This window comes from Jaculus jaculus, chromosome 7 (assembly GCF_020740685.1).
Source record: "Jaculus jaculus isolate mJacJac1 chromosome 7, mJacJac1.mat.Y.cur, whole genome shotgun sequence".
NCBI lineage: Eukaryota > Metazoa > Chordata > Mammalia > Rodentia > Dipodidae > Jaculus > Jaculus jaculus.
The window spans coordinates 62134167-62141163 of NC_059108.1; the positions used below are offsets into that span (position 1 = coordinate 62134167).

At 44.5% G+C, this 6997-nt stretch overlaps 1 pseudogene; it reads right to left on the bottom strand.

The window, feature by feature from the left end:
* Positions 1–465: 465 nt before the first annotated feature.
* LOC101602428 lies at positions 466–3719 on the bottom strand (annotated as a pseudogene).
* Between the last annotated feature and the right edge of the window lie 3278 nt (positions 3720–6997).

Below are 6997 nucleotides of genomic sequence, written 5' to 3' on the forward strand. Positions count from 1 at the left end.
AAGTTAAGAAAACAAATATAACCTTAAATTTGCCCTTTGGACAGAGTCAATAGATCCCTGACATAAAGTGACTCTTAAGGATAGCCACTCATCAATACCAATGAGCTACTAAGTAAGTGATTCAGAAAGACAAAGGAAGAGATTCTCTAGCTGAAATTTTGCTCAAGATGGCAGTCCTGCACCTATAGAACAAATGCTGTCACTCTTATTCCAGTTACTAAAGTGATCCTTTCTACCACAATACCAGATGTAAAGCCTTCTCTATTTAAGTTTCAAAGTCTGGACTCCCAATAACCTTGAGTGTTGCACATTACTTGAAAGTAAGCATTTCTACTCTCACCTTGCTCAATGTCCAAAAAAGAAAAGGAATGGGAGAAAAGGAACGGGAGGAAAAGAGTGAGGGCCAAATGATGAAGGAAGTCAGTCACTGAATTTGGCCCAAAGGATGCTGCAAGCATTGAGCCTCCAGCACCATGAAGTAAGTATCCATGTGATGCAGCTCCTCCATGGTTCTCAGAGATGATGTCTGCAGAATCCCTTTCTGCAGTTATAGTTCAGTGCACTGATTTCCAGGTTCTTCATAGGTCAGCTCCCAGAGTCTGCTGTCTTGCAGTAGTGGCTCAATGTTCTCATCAATGCCCTGTTCAGGGGTGTTGGTTAGGCTGCCACTGATGCTGTTACTATGTTTTTGAACTCCACTGGCTTTCCGGTATTCAGGGATGAATAAGGCAACCATAAAAGACATAAAAACTATACATGCTCCAAATAAAAATGGCAGGCCTAGAAGGAAAGCTCCCTGTAGAGGGCCATCATCAGAACTCAATTCTGGACCCAGTTCGCTCAGTTCAACATGGGACATGGTAGAATATGAAGCCCTACAATGCTGGCCCCAGGCCATTGCATAGTCCTTGGATTCCAGTTATGATTCCCTGGGCAACTCCTTGCTGATCTGGCTCTGCATTCCGAGAGACGAGGGCACTGAGTGCTGGGAATGTGATGCTGGACATAGCCGCCACAGTGACTGCTGCCCACAGCATCCAGGCCTGAGATCCAAACCCATACCAGGCCAAATGGAGCATTTGGAAGCCCAAGCCGAGGAGGATAGTAGTCTTATTGCCCAGTGATCTCATCAAGATGCTAAAAAAGACAGTCTGAGCCATAATAGACAGGATTCCTACCATAGCTATGAATGCTGCAATTTTAACAGATCCAAAGCCTATGACCTGCCTGAGATAGAGAAAAAACTTGAATATTGCCCAGCTTCAGGAAGGTATGAGAGAAACTCTGTGATACAGATTAGCAACACGGTAGAATCCTTTCCAACTTTCTTCAAGGACGCAAAAGGCTTTGCTTGTTTCCAAGCAATCTGAGCTCCCCAAGAAGAAGGTCTAATTTTTTTCTGGCAGAGATTCAGGAACCGCCACTAAAATGAAGCAGATGTCCGCAACAGCCACTACTGTGGCTACCAGCACAACAAGGCTATCTCCATAAGTTGCAGAAAGGTAAGCTGCTAACCAAACTAGCTGCAAAGGTGCCTGAGACCCATCCATAAGCAGTACTTCCTTCATGCTTCTGAGTAACATCAGCTACGTAGGCAAATATCACAGAGAATGTGACTGAGAAGACTCCAGACACAGAGATCATGGCAAAATATCACCATGGGCTGATCCTCATCAGAGGTATAGGGAAGTAAGTGAGGAAGACTGTGCCAAGAAGAAAGGGCTTTCTGCCCCACACATCGGAGAGAGCACCTATGAGTGGAGCACTCAGAGAAGAGAGCAGACCCTTTACACCTTGAATGAGACCATTCAAGAGGAATGTGTGTTGAGGAAATGTTTCATGTAGCACAGTTAACATTGGAGTTATCAAGAGGCCCCATGCAAAGAATTAAAAGAAAATGGCAATAGCAGCATGGTAGACACTTGGTCGGCCAAAGCCTTGTAACCAGCGGCCTGAGCGCCTGTGCGTTTCTCCGGCCTGGCTCCCGCCTCGGGCTGCGAAGCCGCCTTCCACTCCGGCTCCCGAGGCACTCCAAGTTCACGCCATGCCCACGTGGGCTCGGGGCGCTCTGGGACGACGGCGACTCCGTGGGGCCAGGGGCGGGGCCTGGCCGGGGGCGGGGCCTGCGCATCGGGAGGGGGCACCAGTGGCTGCGCCCACTGCCGAGGGCACCCGGAGGCTGCAGCCACAGAGGCGAAGGCCTCCAGCTACCGAGCCTCTGGCACTCAGCCGCAGGGACAACTCGGACCTTGCGCCTGGGGCCCACGGCGCCCACCGAGGCCCCGCACTCCTCAAATTAGCCTTATTTTCAGATCACATGGTATTATACTTGAGAACCTAAAGAGTGTGCATACACACACACACACACACACACACACACACACAAAAGCCAGATTTTAAAAAAGAAAAACACTTTCAGCAAAATGGCAGTATATAAAATTACCACAAAAAATCTGTTGCTCTCATATATACCAACAGCAAAGAGACTGAGAAAAAAATCAAGGAAATAATTGCACTTACAATAGCCACAAAAATTAAATATTGTATAATATCCCTGTGATGGTTAAGTTTTGTGTCAACTTGATCTGTTTAGGAATCCACAGACATTCCTCATGAGTGGGTTTCTGAAGTTGCTGTCAGGAAGGATTAACTAAAGGAGGAAGTTCTTTCTCCAGGGTCAGTGAGCCCTTCCCCAGAGTGAACAGCTGCTCTCAAAGTGGGGCTTTATCTGAGGAAGCTCTGCTGCCTGTCCTGCTTGTTGCCTTCCAGAGTGGATTGAAGACTAGCATGGAATAAAGACCAGTGGCTGTCCAGGATGCCTCCAGATCTTTAGTGCTGGACTGGGACTACTGAAGCATCCAGCCTCATGGGCTGAGCAGCTACCAGGTTTCTGGAACCTTAGGGCTGCAAACTGCTATTGTTTGACTGCTGTAAAATAGTCCCATAAATTCCCTCTTTATACAATTCATTTTGTCCCTCTAGAGAACCCTGATAATACAGGTTGTGGTACCAGAAGTTGTTCTAAAGAAACAGATTTGTAAGAATGGATTTCTCTAGTGGGCTTGGTACTACTGCCTGGAATTGGATCTCCAACTTCAGTGCTACTGAAGGCTCTACTAGTAATAATGAGAGCACTTTTACTGGTAATAAGGGCACTAACAATCCATATTCTGAACTATTTAAAGAGCTCTGTGAGATAGACGCACTTGGTGATCCTGAGTTATATCTTATGAAGAGTGAAGAATTTAGTGACCTATATTTAAAACTTTTAAATATTTGAGGAAAAGTAAGGAGAATGGTAATGCTGGTCCATTGCTTCTAGAATCTCTGGATAAACTACTAAGGGAAAAGCAGCAGCTCAGAAAGGAAATTTCCAACCTTAAGACCCACATACATGATCTGAATGTTTCTAAGGGTCCCCTGGAGGAGAGTCTCCTCTCTATGTAGAATAGGGTTCAAGTTGCAGAAAACCACACCCAAGCTCTCACTGTAAGATTGGCTAACTTGCAATGCAAGCTGAAATCTGGGCTATCAGAAGTTAAATTGAGGGCAATGATTGGAAAAGAGTAAGATCCTATGACTTGGGATGGGAATGTATGGGAAGACTCTGAAGAATCTGGGAGAGTTGAACTTTCAGATTGTTGTTTTGCATGAGAATGCAGCCTGCCCTCCTTTAATGGCAGCTGCATCTCCACCTCCACACCCTGAAGTACTACCATCTCCACCCTTGCCTGAGGGAATTACTCCTTCTTTGTCTGAGTAATCAGCAATTACCTCCCCGCCTTCATGAAGTGCCAGTATTCTTCAGTGCCCACCCATCTTTGCCTCTAGACCTATAACCAGACTTAAGGCTAGACAAGCCCCTAATGGTGAGATAGAATACATGACTCAAGAGGTGAGGTACACCCCTAAAGAACTTCAGGAGTTTTCTAAGTTATATAGGCAGACAAATGAGGAATATGTGTGGAAATGGATCTTATAGGTGTGGGATGATGGAGGAAGGAATATAACATTATATCAGGCTGAATTTATTGAAATGGGCCCATTGAGCAGAGATTTCAGAATTAACATTAACTCATGCAGTTGGAAGGGGTGCCAAGAATTTATTTGATTGGTTGGCTGAAGTATGAATCCAAAGATGGCCTGCTGTGAATGAGCTTGAGCTGCCTGATATCCCTTGGCTTAATATTGATGAAGGGATTAAAAGGCTCACAGAATTTAGAATGCTGGAGTAGATTTTCCACAGGAACTCATCTTTGCCTCCACAATGGGAGCTTCCAGAAAATGCGCCCTTCTCTAAGACTATAAGAAACAGATTTGTGAGAATAGTACCAGCATAATTAATGTTGTCAATATTTGCCATAATATGTAAAAAAAGACATCAGAGTGGGAGCTTCAGTTTCTGCATTAGGTGACTTAGATACAATGGGTCTAACTGGATCTCAGAGTAACAAGGGCTAAGTAGAATAGCTGAATCACCAAAGGTGAGGTAAACATGTTTACCATGATGGAAGGCATAGGCAAAAGGATCCTAATAACAGTACAATTCATGTAGGCCTTTGGTACTGGCTAATTAATTATGGTGTAACCAGAAGTGAATTAGCTAAGAAGCCTACTAAGTTCCCACTTTATCTGTATAAGCAGAAAAGTTCCAGAGCAATGTTAAAAGGCCACTTCAAATACTAGCAACAGAGAACCAAGACCTCTTAACCAGTTTCCAGACGTGAGCCAGTTTAAGGGTCCTGAGCCCCTTGATTTATAGGGTAGTCATGTTCCCTCAAGGAAGGACTCTCCAACAGTCCCCAAAAGTTTCAATATCAAGCTTAGTCCTATCATTCCTCAGAGGGACTTACATTCTTTTTCTAGGGTAACTGGACACTGGGGAAAAGGAAATAATCAGACTTTATTTATTTATTGATTGATGAGTGACAGACAGAGGGAACACGAGGCAGAGAGAGAGAAAGAGAGAGAATGGGAACGCCAGGGCCTCCATTCGCTGAAAACAAACTCCAGATACATGTGACACCTTGTGCATCTGGCTAACATGGGTCTTGGGGAATTGAACCTTGATCCAGGGTCCTTAGGCTTCATAGATAAGCACTTAACCACTAAGCCATCTCTCTCTAGCCCAGACCTTTTGAGGATTACTGGACTCTAGCTCTGAATTGACATTGATTCCAGGAGACTCCAAACAACATCATGGCCCACCAGTTAAAATAAAAGCTTATGGAGGGCAGGTGATCAATGGAGTTTTAGAAAATGTTAGACTGACAATAGGTCCAGTGGGCCCACAAACTCATCCTTTGTTTATTTCCCTAGTCCCAAAATGCATAATTCAGATAGATATATTTATTAGTTGGCAGAACCCCCACATAGGTTCCCTGACTTGTGGAGTGGGGGCTATTATGGTTGGAAAGACCAAATGGAAACTATTAGAGCTTACAATACTGGGGGAAATAGCCAACCAAAAACAGTATCACATCTTTGAGAAACTGCAGAAATAAATGCCACTAAAAAGGACTTGAAGGATGCAGGGGTGGTGGTCCCACCACATCTCCCTTTAAATCTCCTATTTGGCCTGTTCAGAAGACAGTCAGATGCTGGACAATGGCAGTGGATTATCAGAAACTTAATCAAATGGTGACTTCAATTGCAGCTGCTGTAACAAATGTGGTTTCTTTACTTGAACAGACTAACACTTCTCCTGGTACCTGGCATGCAGCTATTGATCTTGAAAATTTGCCTGCAGCTAGAAAGGTCGGCAGTATATCTTTACTGTTTTACATCAAAGTTATATTAACTCTTCAGCTGTGCGTCATAGCTGAGTTCCCAGTCATCTTGATCACTTGTCACTTCCACAAGGTTAATGTTGGTACACTATATTGATGACATTGTGCTGATTGGACCAAATGAGCAGGGTGTGGCAAGTACACTGGGGTAGCTGGTACAGCATATGCACATCAGGGGATGTGAAATAAATCCATCCAAAATTCAAGAAACTTCCACCACAGTGAAATTTCTGGGAGTTCAGTGATGTGAAGCATGCAGTGAAATTCCTTCTAAGGTGAAGGATAAAGTTGTTTCACCTGGCCCCTCTTACTAATGGTAAGAAGCACATGTAGTGGGCCTATTTGTATTTTGGAGACATCACATTCCTCACTTGGGTGTGTTACTTCATCCTATATACCAACTGGCTCAGAAAGCTACTAGATTTTAGTGGGTTCCAGAACAAGATAAAGCTCTTCAGAAGGTTCAGTCTGCTGTGCAGGCTGCTTTGCTCCTTGGGCCATATGATCAAGCAGATCCAATGGTACTTGAGGTGTCAGTGGCCAAGGATGCTGTTTGAAGTCTTTGGCAGGCCCCCATAGTTAAGTCACAGTGAAGGCCCTTCAGATTTTGGATCAGAGCCCTGTCTCATCTGCAGACAATTATTCTCCCTTTGAGAGACAGCTCTTGGCCTACTATTGGGCTTTAGTAGAAATGGGACACTTGATAATGGACCATCAAGTGAACTGACCAGCCCATTATGAGTTGGGTGTTATCTAACCCACCAGGACATAAAATTTGAAGTGCACAGCAGCAGTCCATCATCAAGTGGAAGAGGTATATGTGCAACTGGGCCCGAGCAGGCCTTGAAGGCACTAGTAAGTTACACGAGGAAGTTGCTCAAATGCCTATGTTTGCTACTCTTGTTGCAATGCCTTCTGGTCTCAGGCATGCACATATGGCATCATGAGGTGTTCCTTATGATCATTTGACTGAGGACGACAGAACTAGGGCACAGTTACAGATGATTCAGCATATTATGTGGGCACCTCCCATAAGTGGATAGCCACAGCATTACAGCCCCTTTCTGGAACAACTCTGAAGGACTGTAGTGAAGGGAAGTCTACACAATGGGCAGAACTTTGGGCAATGTACATGGTTGTGCATTTTTCTTGGAAGGAAAATGGCAAGATATGTGGTTATATACTTATTCATGGGCTGTGGCCAATGG